At 36.8% G+C, this 18814-nt stretch overlaps 1 protein-coding gene across 4 annotated transcripts in view; it reads left to right on the top strand.

The window, feature by feature from the left end:
* HNF4G (hepatocyte nuclear factor 4 gamma) overlaps nt 1–18814 on the top strand; it is a 125133-nt gene that overhangs the window by 44840 nt on the left and 61479 nt on the right. Inside the window, exons 2-3 of one of the 4 annotated variants that reach the window (XM_058668753.1) lie at nt 8301–8355; nt 8450–8496. The exons of 2 other annotated variants lie outside the window; for them this stretch is intronic. The gene's annotated coding sequence lies outside the window, so the exon portion shown is untranslated. The remainder of the gene's footprint in view (nt 1–8300; nt 8356–8449; nt 8497–18814) is intronic. One more of the 4 variants, XM_058668751.1, reaches the window with a different exon arrangement.

Here is an 18814-nt window from a genome sequence, read left to right on the forward strand (position 1 = left end):
GAAATGTATGCTTTTATGCATTTACTCATAAGCATGTCTGTTCACATTCCCCTTTCCTGATGTAACCCAACCCTGATGTCCCTTAGCAGCAGTTAGAGGCGCTTCTCTTGAGAATGCCAGCCACCTACAAAAGCCCCCCATTTCTCAACTTGACACAGAGTTCAGAGGAGTTGTTTTTCAAATGAGATAGATTTTATCTTAAAGCAATTTATATCTCAACAGCAGCAAAACATACACCATGGAATAGAGAGAGATTTTAGAGTAAGGAATATTATTTCATTAGCCAGTTTTTAACTTTTTATTTATTTTTTTAATGATAACTTTGCCTTTCTGGGAGGTAAGCTGTTTTCTTTTAAATGCTTATTGTTTTTACTCTCATCTACTTGAAAGGGAGGGAGGAGAGAGAGAGACATAGAAGAGAGAGATCTTCTGTCCACTGTTTAATTCCCTAAGTCCCCGTCTTAACCAGGGTTAAGCTAGGCTGAAAACAGGACTCTAGAACTCCGCCTAGGTCTCACACCAGGGTGGTAGAAGCCCACGCATGACAAACATCTGCTGCCTCAAGGTGGCATTAACAACAGCTGGGACTCAAACCAGCATTCTGATATTGGATGTGGGTGTTCCAAGTGGCAGTTTAGCTTGCTGCACCACAATGCTCACACGACATTTGCACTTTTTAGAGTAATCCTTGTTTTCTGTGAGAATATATTCAGTTATGACACCTTATGGTTCCAAGTAGCTATGTCATGTTAATTTCCCGTATGTAGAAAATGCAAACCAGTACACAGCTTCTAAAGAACAAAGTGTGTCTTTAAATACAGTGTATGAAAACAGTCCTTGAAAATGACTGGGAACTAGGAATTTAGAAGTTAAGGTAGTTCCCGGCAGACTTAACTAATGAGACAGTACCTATCACTACACTAAAAACATGGACTTGCTTTTCAGTTCTGTTTCACATCTATTTATGTGAGGAAACTGTAGCAAAAGCAAAACAAAACAAAAATGACTCTTTTAATCCGGTTTCCCATTTAATCTATACAAGTAAGCCCTGAGAAATGATTTTTGGAGAAAATAAATGTGGAAAAGCCAACATTCACCTTCCAAGCCAGCTGAAGGTGCTCAAAAGACAATAGGGTAGAATTTCATTATAGAGTCTTCAAGAGGGATTTTTAAAAAACCCAGAGCCATTCCAACGAAAATGATGAATGCTGGTCTGATTCTAATTGACAAGTGTTATATATGAAAGAGTTCTTGCCTTCATTCTTATCAAAACTGTGGGGATTTCCAATGATAGGACAATATTATGTGGGTGGGAACTTCTCAGAAGAATGGAGAACTTATCAGTATTTACTTAGGTTCTATTACATTCAGAGCCATAAACACAACTACAATCATAAATTTATAGCCCGTCAAGGATATTGCCTCTTCCCCAAACAGGCTAGATATTAAAGGAGAGGAGTGAATGAGCAAAAATCTTGAAATGCTTTCAATATTGGAGTAGTTTTCTCCCTTCATATTTCAACTTACAGTCTATACCTTATGAAGAATCACTGGCTGGGACATTTTGGGAGATTTGGGGAGCAATAAACAGTTGACACCACTTTTTTTTGCAGAAATCTTGTTCTATGTTTTTTACTTTGTAATAATACTTCATCATCATACCAGCTACCCTTTATTGGGCTCCTGAGGTAGGTTAATGATCATCATACTTGTGTGCATAGATACTTTTTTTATTTCGACTTTGTAGATAAAGGAACAGAGATTCATAGAGGTTCAGAATCTCACCCAAAATCACACAATGGAGATAAGACTTTAAAGCGGAATGCTTTTGAAAGAAATAAGTTTTGTATTGGCTTCATATTTCTGTTGTAAGAGATTATTACTAACCGATCATGTATTGAAACAACATGAATTGTACAGCTCTGGATGTCAAAAGGCCAAAGGCATCGGGGTGTCAGTAGCACTGCCTTCCTTTGCAAACTCAGAGACAATCCTTCCCTCCCCTCCCCTTCCCTCACATTACCCTCCCCTCCTTCTTTCTTCTCCCCTTCCTTTCCACTTCCTTTCTAGTTTCTGAGTGTTCCTCCACTCCTGGTCCCTTCTTCGCATTGTCAAAGCTAACAATCACACACCTTGCATGTCTGTTTCTGTCATGCTATCTCCTTTGGACACTTTGCTTTTATCTTTCATCTTATGAGGATACTTTTGATTATATCACACACACAGATAAATCCATAACGGTGTCTCTATTTAAAAATCCTTAATGACATCAGCAAAGCACTCTTCATGTGTTAGGTAAAATATTGAGAGCTTTCAGGCACTGGAGCATCTTGGGAAATCATTACTCTACCTCCCTCAAAAATCTAAGTAAGATAGGCGTTCAGGGCCAGTACTGTGGGGCAAAGTCTTTATGGTGATGGCATCACATTTGGACATGTGTTTGAGTCCTGCTGATTCACTTCCCATGAAGAACTCTGCCATTGTGCCCAGGAAAGCACCAGAAATAGTCCAAGTATTTAGGATCCAGTATCATCCAAGAGACTCAGGTGAAGTTCTTGAACACTGGGTCCAGGTTTCAGCCTGGCTAAGGTCTGGCCATTGCAGCCATTTGGGGTGTGAACCAGCAGACGGACAATCCCTGTTTCTCGCTATCTCTATGTCTCTTTCTCTGTAATTCTGCCTTTCAGATAAATATTTTTAAAAATATATCAGCACAGTGTAGTCATGAATATATTTTAATGTTAATTTTTTTTTAACTTAGCAGACCAAAACTTCAATCACTAAGATTAATGTTTACTAAACTGGTTATAGTTGTATAAGTAGGAATATCTTTGAATCCAGAAAAATATTTACTCCATCATTTATTAACTGCAGTTTCAGGTAACCCTCTTTGTGAGGTATCTGATGTGCTAATGAGTTATAAGAAATTTGACTCATTTGGATAAATGAGAACATAATTAAACAGCTAGCTGTACATATTCAATAGTTGCTTATATCACTTCCCCTATTTTTTTTGAAAATAGCTATGGAAAGCAGACAAAATACTGAGTACTTGTACCTAGATGTTAGACATAATACCTGGTCATAATTAATCTTAACAAGATGATTTCTTTTCTAAACATACTGGATGTTTTATACACCATACATCTATTTAACTAATACTATTCTAATTCTGAGTGTTTTCATTCATTTTTCCAGCTTGGAGTTCAATGCTTCCTTTTTGTCTCCCTAAAAATGTGTTATATTTAGGCATATTAACCTCCTGATGGGTTTTTCTCATTCTGTTTTAGGCACTTATTATTCTTCAATTTTTATTTTAAAAATTAGTTCTCAAAAGAAATACACACTTTTTAGAACTGTGTATTTCATACATACATGATTTTTAAAATATGTCCTCTTGTGATTTCAAACAATGTATCAATTTATTTTATTTATTTGAAAGGCAGAGTTAAAGAGAGGGACACACACACACACACATACACACACACAACTCAGAGCTTATCTCACTGGTTGACTCTCTAAACGGCCACAATGGCCAAGGTTAGGTCAGACACTAGCCAGGTGCCTGGAACTCCATCTGGGTCTCAGCATGGGTGCAAGGGCCTATGTACCGAGGCTGTCTTCTGAGATCTTCCAGGCAAATGAGCAGGAAGTGGTATGCCGGTGTCCTAGGCAGCAACTCAATGTGCTGTATCACAATGCTTGGCCACAGCACTCATGTTTAAAGATGTTTTTCTGATTCCTTTTTGCTAATACAAGTGTGTATTGTTCTTACAATGAATCTTCTGCTGGCCTTTTAAAAATAATTTTATAAATAAATTACAGTCACGTTGTGGAAAGGTGTGGTATGAAATAGCACCTCTGCTTCCTCATTCCCTCACTCTGGGCTTGTGCTCACTGGCAACTACTGTGGGTCTTTAATTTCTTCTTTGAGCTGATACTGTGTAATTATTGGTCATGTGATTCTCAATTTTTAAACAATGTCACTGACTCCTAAAACAAAATTTGAGATCTGTCCCACGGAACTATCCCTCCCTCCCTGCCTGTTCTTTCAAGAGATGAAGGATTAAATCTTCATTTTAGCCTCAACTATTACTTTTATTACTGAAGGTAATAATGAATGTATTTAAAAGTTTAACAGAGTCTTCTTGACAAAGTCTATGTTGTCTTCTTTCTAAGGCAAGATATTCATACACTTGCTAATATCCTCAACTTCTCCCTTTTTTGTAGTTTATTTTTGGTCAGCAAAAAATCTTGATTATGCTGAAATTTTGTATGACCTACTTCAACTCCTATTTGTTTTTAGCATTTTTGATTCACCTGTAATAGTTATACATTTTTATGAGCTCTAGAGTAATGATACTTGGATATATAGTCACAGAATAAACCAATACAGGCAGCAACCAGCCTTTCATTCTTAGTACCCTTTTCTCAGGCTTCAAGCCTGCCAGACTCTGTACCCCAGCTAACATGGTTGTGTGAATTCTAGACACTGCAGTGTGCTGTGCAACAGTGTAGCTTGCTATTTCTGTCTAACTGTATTTTGGTATCTGTCATCCTACCTCTTTCTATCTCTTCTCCGCTACATAATCCAAGTCAGTAGAAATGATCATTCTGGTTATGGTTCAGATAAACTATTTTTTACCTTGACTTGTGAAGGAGGACATGCAGCGTTTGTCTTTTTTTGCCCCAGTATATGTATTGTCTCTTAATCTGGAAATGTATGTACACCATTGGAACCCCACAAATATTGTCTGATGCTGAGTCATGCAGTCTGCTGTATTTTTTGATATAGATTTTTCTCTCAGAAAACCAAGCACACACGTGGAGAAAAGTTTCCATTGTTAAATTGTTAATGTATCTTCTTAGCTGAATTGCTTGAAATCATTCAAAATTTCCAGTCCTTTTAAATTGCTATTTGCTTTATAAAGTCAACCAAACTCAATTAGTTTAATTGACCTTAATTTTTCAAACATTTTCCATCCCTAATTTTGAATTATTTGCATATACAAATGCTAAGCATTATTACTTATGTCTGAAACTAATTTGTTCTTATTTTACGCTCATCTAACTTGTGTGGCATGTTAGATTTTCCCTCATGGCACCTGTTGTGTGTTTCCTGCCTCACTGGGATTGATTCCCAGTCCCGCTGTGCATTTGTCACACAGGAAAAACTTTCATTTTATTCCTTGCATGAAACTCTCACTTTCTTCAGTTTCAAGTGAATGTGCCTATATGTTATTGTTTTGGTCTTCTAGAACTGGTATATTTGCATTTTAAAATGTTGGCCCATGGTTAATCTTCCATCCAGAACTGACAGCCAACTCCTCTCATGTAGAACAGGGGATCTCAGGATGCAGTTATCTGTCAAGGAGCTTCCAGGAAACATGTATTTGTATTAAAATTCCTAGATTCAAAAGACACCACCACACTCAATAGAGATCATTTTATGAAGTGCAAATAGGGAGGCAGGAGAACACGTTGGGAGAGAAAAAAGAAATGAGGAATTTTGTAGGGATGATAAATCTCATCTTCTAATACCTGGATGGATTAACTAAAATAGACGCATAGCAAAATCCAACTGAGTAGAGTAGGTAGATAGTCATTGTGTCTGTCCTACACGGTAATGGTGCAGAGAGTAGATAGGAGATTTCATGAAAGCACGCCTATCACCTCATACAGGGCTGTGTGTGTGTGTGTGTGTGTGTAAATAAATATTGTGGGCATCTGAGAACTGTAGCAGTATATGAAATGTCTCACACACTCTCTGTGGTCCTGCCTTTCTAAACAAACAAACTTGAAAGCAGTTGAAATAACAGAATCAGAAAGTTCACTTCATGCCCTCCTTGTTTCCTAGCTGTGTTGTGTAAGTACTTTGGGAGAGGAGGGCCTGAACTTGAACCCTGAAGTGCCATAACAGGTGGTTTAACTGCTATGCCAAATGCTTGCCATCTCAAATTTCATTTTAAAAAATTTAACTTATTAAATATAAAATGGGAATCGTTTACATGCGCAAATTTTATCTCACTAGTTACTATCCTATGTTGATGGTGGGAGTCATGGGGAAGGGGCCTAAGTCTTCTGAGTATCAGACCTAGATTTAGAAGTCCAGGAAATATTCTGTAGGCACTTTATTCTCTGTAGTTCAACATATTCTGTAAGCACTTTATTCTCCGTAGTTCAATATCTGATTAATTCTTTGTTTATTCCAAATCTTTGGCCTCTTAATTCCCCATCATTAAGTGTTCCTGAGTTGGCCTCAGGTTGTTCTTTTCATTCTCTCCACCTACCTGGTGAACAGATCCTGTCAGTATCAATTCAACTACCTTTCAAATTCCCTCACTCAACTTTCAGTCTACTGAGAGTTTTCATTTTCAGTTAAGAGTTTTACCTCACAGTCCTTGGGAGCCAGAGGTATCTTAGAAGAAAGAAATCTTGAGAGTGTTCCATCTTTATAGGGTTCAATAGCTGAACTCTGACTTCCCACTGACTTTGGGATAAAATAGAGGAGTTTTCAGAATGGCAACCAAAACTCTACATGTGTGGCCACTGGGCAGCCGATTGGGATACATGTTTCCTGTATTCGTTCAGCTCTTCGCTGTCTGCTCCATTTTAGTGTCCTGCTAAAGTATACCTTGGGAAGTACTGGGTGATGACTTAGGACCCAGCCACTGTGTGACAGACCTACCTCTCTGGCATGCTATTATGGATTTCTGGAGATTGAACCTTCATGTGAGAGAACTGTGTCTGTCTCTGCCTTTAAAGTTAAACCACTACATGAGTGAATAAATGAATGAATGACCAACCTATGAACTTATAGGTTGGTCTGATTATGCTCTCTACTGGGGAGTCACCACCTGTTCCCTGTCACCTGCCATTCACCTGTCATACTACATGGGATGTTGACTTCCAAACTTCCTGCTCGGATGACTCTCGTTATCTGGACTGCCACTACTATCTTCCCCATTCAGTTAGGTCATTCCATCAGAAGTGTATTGGGTGTTGTCTTTTCTCTTGGGCCTTTGCTTACTCTCAGGGAAAGTCGGTGCCTCACAGGAAACTTGGGCAGCACTCTTCTCTATTATCCTTAAGGGACTTGGTTCATAGATTTTTTTGCTTTTGACTTTCAAGGTATTAAAAGCCATATGTCATATGAAGTGTAAATAATCTATTTTAAAAAAATCACAGTTCTCTGCATATAGTCAAACGTTGGTACAATGTCTGTTTTTCCAGCAGGATTATTGGGAAGATATTTTACCCTGTAGCATAAAACTGAATGTAGCTATTTCTTCTCCATACTCTACGGTGCTTTCTCCAGGTGTACCTTCTCTCTGTTTATATCTCTTGTCCAGGGCTCAGATAAAAGCATGGAAAATAGGAAGCAGTTAAATGAACAGTATGTGAATGTTAAATGAAATGTGATTTTAAGTCCAAAATAATCCAGTGACTTCAAAAAGTCTAATCGTAGTCAATGATAAATTGCAAACAGGTAATATTTTACTTCTGCCAGGACATCTTGTTATATTAAGTATCATTTAAACTTGGCACTGTGTCAAGGCAATAGTTATTCTGTTAATCCTGCTTTTCATTGTGTTGACCTTTGGAGGATTCTGGTCATATAAGCTTTAAATACTGTTCAAATAAAGCTACAGCTTTTGCCCTGGTATGAAAAACAAAGAAGGGGTTAAATCTTTGTGTGTGTGTTTCTCTTTCTTTTAGACATGTATCTTCTTTGTCTGATCTCCTTATGGTCCTTGTCACAACTGTATGGCTTTTAATCACTCATGCATTCGGTGAGTTACTGCTCTGCGGGAACCTTAATAATGTTCTAGTTTGTTTGGATGATCTTCCTGATAAAATCCTGACAATCTCTCAGTATAATGGGAAGACAATCCAAAATGAAAAATGCTTGAAGTATTCAGGTAGAGGAGCATACCATTATTTTTCACACGATGCAAGGATATTAAAATACTGGCTTTCATGCTTTTGCTTGATTCTGTGATGAAATCCAAGAAAAATTGAAATTTGAATTATTCTTCTGCCAGTGGGGACCATACATCATAGGCAAAAAGCAGGCATATGTAACAAGCTCTTGAATCATAATCTCAAGAGTGTCAGATTGCCCTCCTTATGTTATGAGTTTGTGTGGTATGTCTAAGAAATTAATTTGTTATATAGCTGTTTTATATTTTCAATTACTGCATGAACTTTTGCAGAATGTCACTTTTGCAAAATGTCAGTTACAGGGTATACTGTTTGAGAAGTTAATAATAATGTCTTATGTTGACACTGTCTTTCAGATTTTTCAGGGTGCTTTCCATTAAATTATCTTCAGTGACACAGTAGCCCTCTGAAGTAAGAACTGGAATTCTTATAATTCTCCTTCCAGTCCCATATCTTTTGCCTTCTTCCCTCTTACTGCTTCCTTATTTCTAGCTTTCTTTTAAAGGAAACAGTTGGCTTTTCGAGTGAAAAGTGGACAGAATATGAATTCAGGTATTTAATCCTTTCCTTGCCTCACTGAATTGTTTTGACCCTGGGGAGATCACCTTTACTTCTTTCAACACTGGTTTCCTAATTGGCAAAATAAAGCTAATGCTAAATTATATTCTCTTAACTTGTGAGGATTAAGTCGAGTGCGGTGAAGGGAAATGGAAAAGAAGGAGTGTAATACCCATGTAAGCTTCTCTTAAGGGTCTCCTAGGAGAGTGGAAGAAGAGCAGACCTTGAACTCATTGCTTATTAACTAGAGTACCCAAGCAACTTATTGAACATTTCTGAGCTGCTTTTTCATATCTGTAAATAAGACAGTAATACCTTTACTGTGAATCTGTTGGAAAATAAAAATGCATATGCTGCTCTATGTGCCCATATTTCCTACCTTCTTCCTACCTATAGTGTCCAATGTGACTCATTTCTTCCCATTTTCTCCCTCACCATTTAAACTGTGTGTGGTGTAAAAGGTCAAGAATATAAGTTTAGGATCTTAGTATTTAAGATGATTAAAATTATTTAGCAAGAAGAGTCTTTTTTTGTTTGTTTTTCAAGCAGAACTGCAAGTTTTATTTGAAGTCGGAGGTAAGGATCTGACTTCCTGAACTCCTTTGAAAGATCCTGTCCATTCATGATTTGGAATGTCCATTGAACCCTGCAAATATTGTGCAGAAATACTAAAAAATGTTGAAGTAGGTCATTCTTCTACTTTAGGAATGAAAAAACTGAATCTAAGAGAAAGTTAAAGCATTTCCTCAGCTTTCAAAGCTGGTGGATGGTGAGCTGGACGTTCCTCCAGCACACACCTTTGCTCTATTGTCTGCTTTATAGGTGATGGTGGAATACAAATATTTTGAAGTTTATTACAGTCTATTTGTGCAGATGCAGCTTGTATATAGGTGAAATGGGTGGTACAGGTGAATAGTCAGGAAGAGGGGACCAGGAGTGGCCATTTCTCTCAGGAGATGAGACACTGCCGACCCCGAGAGGGCAAGGAGCTGTGTCTTCTTTTCCGTGCATTTTATTCTCAGGAAAAGTGTTCGACTTCCAACACTAAGCTAACATGTGGCTTTTCAATTAAATGAATGAATGACTGACTAAACAAGATGTATCATTGAACCAGTTTTAGAGAAAGTCAAGGATATGGAAGATCTAGATCATAATGTTAAACTATATGTGATTCTTCATTACTGGGCAATGAGATAAATTTAGTGTGGCATGATTTATATGTAAGAATTCAGAATGTCCTTGCATCATATATATTTTTATACTTGAAAGTGATGTTGACTTAAAACGCTTGGATAAATCATAATGTGAAATGTATGTCTCCCTGTAGATCATGGTAAAAAAAAATGTTTGAAACATACTTTGGACAAAGTAGATACTACAAGCTTGAGGCAGGCAGATAAATCTCTTGAGGAAAAGAGGAAAAACTTGAGTTTGCCTGTTTGACTAAATCAAAAGTGAAGATAGCAGTGCGATAAAGTTAGAGTCTATCCAGGGGAAGTGAACTCATTTGGTTCCTTAATATTGAAGAGTCATTGGGAATCCTCTTTGCTCTCTGTCTCCCCTGTACACATTAATGAGATTTAACAAAGCTCTGTGTTAGGAAGATTAGAAAGATTAATCTGTCAGGAGTGGATAAATTGGGTTGGACTTGAACAGCACAGGATAAGGAAGCCGTGGCCTTGAGCGCTGATAACTGAAGGAGAAACAAGTTTCTAGGGCTTGATTAGGGCAGAATGAGGTGTAAAAGAAAGTGAATGGGTGACAAAGAAATGGAGACTAAATTTTAAAGATATTTCTGACTGCTATGTGAGAAAAAAAAAGATGAACAAAAAAAGCAGCAGTAGTTAGGAAAAAAGTTTTCCTTAAATAGGGATGAGGTGTAACTCTATGGTTAACAGAGATAGTCAGCAGAAGGGTGTGAATCTAGACTAGCAATGACTTGAGGAAAGGCATCAAAACCCTAGCAAAAGAGATTAATGTGCAAAAAAAGAGATGATCCTTCCCCGTTCAGGTGCCCCAACCTCAAATCTAGTCATTAAATTAGAAAGCATAAGAAGGAATACTGAATGTAGACAAAGAAAATTTGAGTTAGTAAGCATTTCTTTCATTAGGCAGCTGTTAACTATTACCATCAATGATGTGTCAATAGGCTGCCACTTCTGGGTTAGAAGCCGAAGATACCCATTAACTCGGTAAAAACAACCATTTACTTTTCTCCAAGAAGCGTATACCTCTTCACTCTAGATACATTTAAGACTCTTCTATCACCAGAGAAATTGTATAATTTGACCCTTCTTAATATTGTATGTAATTAGGAAACTTAGAAAGAAGATTGAGTATTGAAAATTTTGGATATTATGTCCTTGATATTTATTTAAAATAACTTGGATATTTTGAGAACATTAGACAAAATAAATTTAATTACATCAAATTATTTCCACATCAGTTAAATATTGGCTTATATTTACCTGACATTCAGAAGAAATTCAGGGGTCAACAATTATAATCGATTCAATGTTTTTAAAACAAATGGCTATTTTTTTTTAAGATTTATTTATTTTGATTGGAAAGGCAGATTTACAGAGAGCAGGAGAAACAAAGATTCTCTGTCTGCTGGTTCATTCCGTAAGTGACCACAACAGCTGGGAATGAGCCAATCTGAAGCCAGGAGCCAGGAAACCCATATTGATGCAGGATCTCAAGGTTTTGGACCATCCTCTATTGCTTTCCCAGGCCACAAGTAGGGGCTTGGATAGGAAGTGGAGTGGCAGGTCATGAACTGATGCCTGGCATGTGCAAAGCAAAGATTTAGACACTGAGCCATTGTACCAGGCCCAATGACTTTTTTAATAGGAAAAAATATTACATTTTCTCTTTTATTAAAGGAAATCTGTAATAGTAATAGTATCAAATTTGCTATCCTGTGAATACACCTGTTTATGAATCTATACAATTAAGAAACAGAGAGGTGATGATAGGAATGGAGTCTGTATTTGTGTTTGTATGTGTTTATACACATATGTATGAGTGTGTGTTTATGCATGTGTGTGTGGATTTGGATATGTACTTGTATATGCTTATGTATGTGGATTTATGCATGTGTGTGTGTGTGTACTTGTGTGTGAGGAATGTTTCAATATATTTATTTATGCTGTCTGTATGTGTATTTGTGTGTGTTTATGCATACATGTACGTGTGTGTAATGAAACTATCTCTAGGCTTCGTCAGGTACAAAGGTCCATCATTAAAGTCTCAGAACTAAATAAACATGTGAGATTATGATTATTTTATTGAGGTTTCTTATTTTATGGCCCATTAATGGTTCATAGATCAGTTAGATTGATGGGCACTGAAAACCTACAGCTTCAACGAGGTTTCATATTTACTCATTTGTTGTTTTCATTTTAAAGTACCAAGAAAATATTGCCCAATACCTAGTCTTTTTTTCATTTATAATAGATCATAGAAGTGTAATTTTTATTATAGGAAAGGAATTAAAATGTATGTTGAGTGTATTTAACTGACAATTTTTATGTCACTTCCTGATTCACTTTCGATATCTAATGGTTGAATTCTGAGTTTTAGTATGGGTCTTATTTCCTCATTTATACACATGTTAGGCTTCAAAAATATTAATCAGATTAACTCTATTGTGTTATTTAGCATTTGTGAGGAGATAATATGGGGAAACTTTAAAAAGTTCATAAAGTTCATCAAACAGTGGACTAAAATGTGGATTTATGTTGCTGCAAACCCTTTTGAAACCTATGTGTATTTTTTCATATGACCCATTTTTCTTGAATATTTTTTTAAAAAATCTTATTATGGTTCACACACAATTTAACTTTTTTTGTTTTGTTGTTTTATATCCTATCAAGGTTGCTCATGTTGCGTTATATTAAAAGTTCAGACGGTAGAGATTCTTTTCTGTTTTCCTGTGGGAAATTGCATGCAACTTGCTACACAAGGAAAGATGGGCTAGGCAGGACTGTGTGTTTCAGTTTAATCAACTTTTCCAAACAGATAAGTCTCTAAATGTATTCCATAGTCAGAAAAATAAATACGTGGAGCATGTGACAGCTGTAAAACCACAGAAACATCAGGCGTGAGGAGGCAGTTTCTCTCCCCAGGAATTGGTGCTTGTAATGTTTAGGAGTAATTCAATGTGAAGACTAGGTATTAAAGCTTTGTGTAATGTAGTGGTTGGAAATCTGGCACACACATATATACTTTCAAAGTAAAATTTAAAGAATGTTCATTTGACTGTAGAATACAGTGTTTAATAATGTGGTATACATATATAATTCCAAAATGAAGCTAAAGATAATGTATTTAGCTTTAGAATTGATGAAAATCCTTCTTACCCTTATCAACATCTTGTCGTTTTTGTACTTGATATTTCTGGTAGAAGAATTTGTGGGAATGAAAATGAGGCGTTTACCAGTTTTGCTTCAAACATTAAATGTTTTGGTTTTAGATTATCCTAAAAGTAAAATGGTGGACAATTGCCATAATGTAGTGTGCTGGTTTTCCTGGAGGGTCGAGCCTGACATTCCAAGCTGAGAAGATTCTTAGGTTGTTTGAACCTTAGACTTTCAGTGCTAAAGTATTTATTAAAATCACATTGTGGAGATGTTACATGACAATGCATTTTGGAATCAGAAAAGTTTGGGGTTAGAAACCACTTTTTTGGTAGTACTTATCTTTGCTCAAGTTACTGTAACTTTTCAGTCTCAGTTTCCTCACTTTATCTGAATTAAACCAGAAAAGGGATACAGACGTGCCAAATGCTTGAAGCCAAATTAATCCTTAATATCTGTTATGCACTGTACATTTTGTCCTTCAAATGGAACTTCTGAATTTGCTGGCCAAGTTGCAACCATTATTGAGATAGACAGGCCTCTTAGATTAGTTCTCTGTACTTTGTTCACAAATGGATAACTTGTGAATGAATCAAACACTTTCTTTTTAGCCGTCTCCTTTGTGGAGCTAGGATTTGAATAAAGGTGACCATCTTCAGTACCATACACATTTTGTCACACAATAAATAATCAGAAAATCAATGAGGAAATTATCATCAAGGCTGACATCTTACTAGAGATGTAGCCCTGATATTAGTGAGTGCATTTCTTCTATATAGAAATGTATTTTGGGGACCACTGCCATAGTGCAGTTAATTAAGGTGCCTTGTAACACCAGGATACCCTATAGAGTGTAAATTCAAGTCCCTACTACTCTGCTTCTGATCCAAGTTCTTGCCAATGTATCTGGATGTAAGCGAAGATGCTCCAGTTCTTGGGACCTACTACTCACATGGGAACATTAGATGGAGTTCCAGTCTCTTGATTCCACTGTGGTATAAATCTGCTTTGGTGGCCATTTGAAAGCGAGCCAGTGGATGAAGATCTCTCTGTCTCTCTCTCCTCCTTCTTTATGTTTTTCTGCCTTTCAAAAACTGTCTTAAAAAACACTATGTTTTATCTGACAGATTGTTGAATGAATTTTTTATTTATTAGAAATGAGATAGGTGGTAATTGGTAATTAGAAAGATGTTCTGTATCTTTTTAAATACCATGAATGTCAAGGAGGATTTTATAATGAGATGAAAGCAAATGACAAAAAAAGCAAACCTTATAAATTCTTCCCTGTTGTTAGTTTTAAGAAATAATAGTATTTTTAGCTTTTTTGTGTCATTCATGTTAGCAAATTCATGCGCTTCAGGTTGAGGAAAAGGTCTTTCATGATGCTTTAAATGTATTAGGACATCCTCTGTGGCCTGAAAAAGAAATGGCATGTCACAAAGTTTCTGATTAATAGAAAAAAAAAAAAAAACCTACCTTTTGGATAGTCTGATATTTATATAAGAGTATTATTTTGTGGACAATCTGTGCAGTTTGAGAATAATATAATCCTTAGTGGAGATTTCCTTAATTGCCTAATAGGAAAAATTTTTGCTACTTATGTAATTTATCAGATAAATTTTAGTTTCTTGATCTGAATAATAGTTTATAAATGCTAATAATAGTATAAAATTTTAATTAGCTTGACTAAAGAGTAATAAAGCTGTGACATTCAATTCAAAGTTAGCTAAAATCATGTTCACTTTTCTGAACAGGATTTGTCATTTGATTGTATTCTTGTGTAGCCATGATTGAAGTCTATACACAAAGGATCTTCAAAGAATTTGTGGAAAATGTGTCACTTAAAAAATATATCTGAGGGCAGACAACCAATGCATTAGTTAAGGTAACACAGGGTGTCCACACCCCAAATCACAATGCCTGGGTTTGAATTCTGGTGACACTCTCAAGTTGAAATTCCTGTTAATGGGCACCCTCATAGTCAGCATTTTATGGCTCAATTTTGAGGGTACTTGCTCCCAACATGGGTCCCTGATTGGATTCCTGCTTTCTGGTTTCTACCTCACCTTGCCTTGGATGTTGCAGGAATCTGCAACCAGTCATGTGGAATAATCTTTATTCTTTCTGTCTCTGCATCGTTCAGATAAATAAGATTAAAAAAAAATTAAAGAGCAAAACCTGTGCGTTTGGCTTTCAAGAGTTTTGCCTCTAAATACTTTTTCAAACTGTTGAGGTGCCCCTTCGAATGTCAAAAATGTTACAGAGTACTGGGATCCTGCACCCTGTGGGAGACCCGGAAAGAGGTTCCTGGTTCCTGGCTTCGGATCGGCTCAGCACTGGCCGTTGCACTCACTTGGGGAGTGAATCATCGTACAGAAGATCTTTCTCTCTGTCTCTCCTCCTCTGTGTATATCTGACTTTGTAATAAAAATAAATAAATCTTTAAAAAACAAAAACAAAAACAAAAAACCCCAGAATTCAGGTGGAGGATAAAAAATTGAAATTATTAATTTGTTCTTTCTAAGGTGTGATATGCAACAATACTTTACCTTATTTCCTTCTAACCTTGGCAGAAAATGCATCTGAGTTAATTCATAGCATTGCATATATTACTGTAATGCAAAGTGAAGGACTCTCCATTTCCATTTCTAGCAATAACCTTGAGCAAGTGGTTTCATTGTTCTGTACCTCATTTTTCTCATTAGAGATTGGAATGAGATCATTGGTTTTCAAATGGTGTTCTGTAGAGTCCTGCAGATTAGATATGCTTTGTTCTTCCCCCAAATTCTGACTTTATGTTTTACCTGTTGGTTGTATGATTCAAATTTGTTTAGTAGCTCCCTTCACAAACATTTCAAAAGTCCCCAGGCTAAATTACATATTAAATTTCTTCAATTTTAATATTTTATGATCCATTTCTCTTTTACAAATTCCTACTTTTGGAGTTGGGTGCACCAATTCTTCTACAAGTTTTGTCTTCCACTTATGAGACTATTTAGAACTCCAATTTTGTCATTGAACTGCTATCTGTCATTCTTACCAGTCAATACTCTATTTGATTTTCAAAGGCCAACTCTGAAATGAATAGACTTGTCAAGGGTAAAACCTTTCTCTTGCATGCAATAAAAAATGTGTAAGTATTTTTTATGAAGCACTTTACTTAGCTGTTCTTCATTAATACAGAATTCTTTGATTTTTCATTGTTCCAGGATCTAAGCAAATCACATACATCAAAAGAGGGGTTCAATAGAAGACAGTGATGAGACCCTAAAAACTAGGGCACTCCCTGGAGCATGTATTGCAGGAGAAGGTTCCTGGAGAACATTTAGCAAGAACTGTAATATCTCAATGTCATTGTTTAAAATTTTGAAATGTATAGCATATTAAATTTCCTTAAGATTTTATTTTTCTATTTATTTTTGTTTGCATAGTTACAAAGAAAGATGAAGAGACAGAAAGAAAGAAATCTTCCATCTGCTAGTTTACTCCTCAAATGGCTGCAATGGCTGGGACTGGCGTGGTCTGAAGAAGCCAGGAGCCAGGAGCTTCTTCTGGGTTTCCCATGCGGGTACTAAGGCCCAAGGATTTGGACGCTGGCTGTCTACCCAGGCAGATAGCAGGGGGCTAAATTGGAAGTGTAACTGGATTGAAAGTGGAGTTTCCAGGACTTGAACCAGTGCCCAGTGCTGCTGCAGTTGGAGACGCAGCTTACTACAATGCTGGTCCCTTCATGTTCATATTTTGAATGATAGTTTTAATTTATGGAAGCTCATTTAAAAAAAATCAAGCATGAATGTTTCGTGCAGCAATTAAGGTGACTTTTGGGAAACTCACATTGTCCTATATTGAAGTGCTCAGTTTGAGTCTCTGCTACTCTGTTTTCTCTCCAGCTTCCTCCTAATATAACCCTTGGAAACAGCAGATGATGCCCCTCATACTGGGTCGATGCCGTCCATGCAGGACTCCCTCACTGAGTTCCAGTCTCTCGAATTTAGCCCAATCCAACCCTGGCAGGGGCAGGCATTGGAGGAGTTAACCAGAAAATGGAAGATGTGTATGACTCTCTGTTTCTCTTTCAAATAAAATGAGAACAAATAAATTAAAAGCCCATGACATAGCTGGGCAAACAATTTCATGTAGTGGAATGATGTGCAATGAGTGCCTTCATTCTCCAACATGAATTATAATCGACTGACCTATACTTATATTAAGACAATTTTTAAGGAATCTTTTGAGAAATGGGCAGTCTTATGTAAGCTTGAATAAATTCATAATGTTAAGAATTTGCACAGTTAGCTGACAAGAACAATGTGACACAAACCACAATATGATTGTGTTTAAATATCTTACATCAAAGAAAAAAAAAAACCATTTGTTTTCAACTCCAAAGTATCACCATACTGACCCTCTGCGATATAACCTGAAAGTCTTCCAGAACGATTTGAGCTCTAGCGTAGCTATCTAAGTGGAGATAGGCTAGCTAGTTCCCTAAAAGAAATTGTCATTTGAAAATCTGGGAGGATTTTGGTGGATCCTCATGGGAACCTTGAAAGACAGTTTGTGATAGATTTTTCTGTCAGAATGTATCCTTTTGGCTCCAGTGCTATGGTGCCAGCATCACATATAAACACCATTGCAAGTGCAAAAGGCTCTACTCTTCCAGCTCCCTGTCATTTGCATACCCATACTCTAGCTATACAAAATGGACCCTATACTCAGGTTGGGGACCTGGAAGAAGAAACCCTTTTTTTCCCCCAGTGAATAAATGGATTGGAGATCTGTCCCTCTCTCTTTCTGTGAACTCTACTTTCCAAATAAATAACTATGTTATTTGAACGAGTGGCAGAAAGGCAGAGCGAGAGAGACAGGAGCGGGGTGCGGAGAGAGCAAGCAAGCTTCCATGCACTGATTCACTGTGCAAATTCCTACAAGTTGCCAGGGCTGGGTTTGTTTAAGCTGGGAGTCTGTAGCTCCATTCCCGTCTCCTTTGTGGCTGGGGGACTTGGGTGCTTGAGCCATCACCTTCGGCTGATATACATGTGCTTATCCCAAGGGGTGGCTTAACCTGTTGTGCTAAAAGCAAGGAGTTTTGTTTTCTTTTGGATGCTTTCTCACCATCCACGAGAATGCTGATAATATTGTTAATATTGTCAATATTGCTCTGCTGGTGGTCAAGTTTTCTTTTTTCATTAAAAATTACTCCAAATTTGAGTAACAGTGAGGGTTTTATGATATATTTATACCATCATTTCATTGTTTGCTCTTTGAAATAATTTCTAGCTAACTTTCCACATTCTAGTTCAAATTTTAGTATCATATCTTATCATTAAGCAACAGGATATTTAGCCGTGATTGGATATTCAGGAGGAATGATTGACTGTTTTTAAATTTGGTTATATGTTAACTGAAGAGACATAAGCATCCTACAAAAAGCTCGAAATTACTGTATGATCAATCAGCAACTTTTCAACTATGAGGAGATGGCCCATAGTATATTACATTACATTTTACTAAAATAAATGTGAAGTTGTTTGTTTCTAAAAATAATGAGGGTTGACTTATTTCAAGTGTGTCAGATAGCATTTCTTTCTAATTTTAACTTAATTAATCAGTGAAAAGATGATCCCCTTCTCCTCCCAACACAAACGCAGTTCTTTGATTTGATACCTCAGGCTTGTCTACACCTTCTCTCTTTAACAAGTTTGCTAACACAAATCAGGCAAAGGTGTTCTGTTAAAGAAGAACAGTTCACCCACTCTGCCAGGAAAGTTCCCACGGACGTCCAGACACTCCATGCAGCCTCCAGTAGAGCAGCCATCTTTCTCAGCCTTTGTTACACTGCCCCTTTATATCACCGAGTGACCTCACAGTCAGAACTGTTAAAGTTACCATCGTTTTATCCCTTAGAAGGAATATCATGGATGACACATTTCATCAAAGTGTTATATCAT

Source organism: Ochotona princeps, chromosome 9 (assembly GCF_030435755.1).
Source record: "Ochotona princeps isolate mOchPri1 chromosome 9, mOchPri1.hap1, whole genome shotgun sequence".
Classification (NCBI taxonomy): domain Eukaryota; kingdom Metazoa; phylum Chordata; class Mammalia; order Lagomorpha; family Ochotonidae; genus Ochotona; species Ochotona princeps.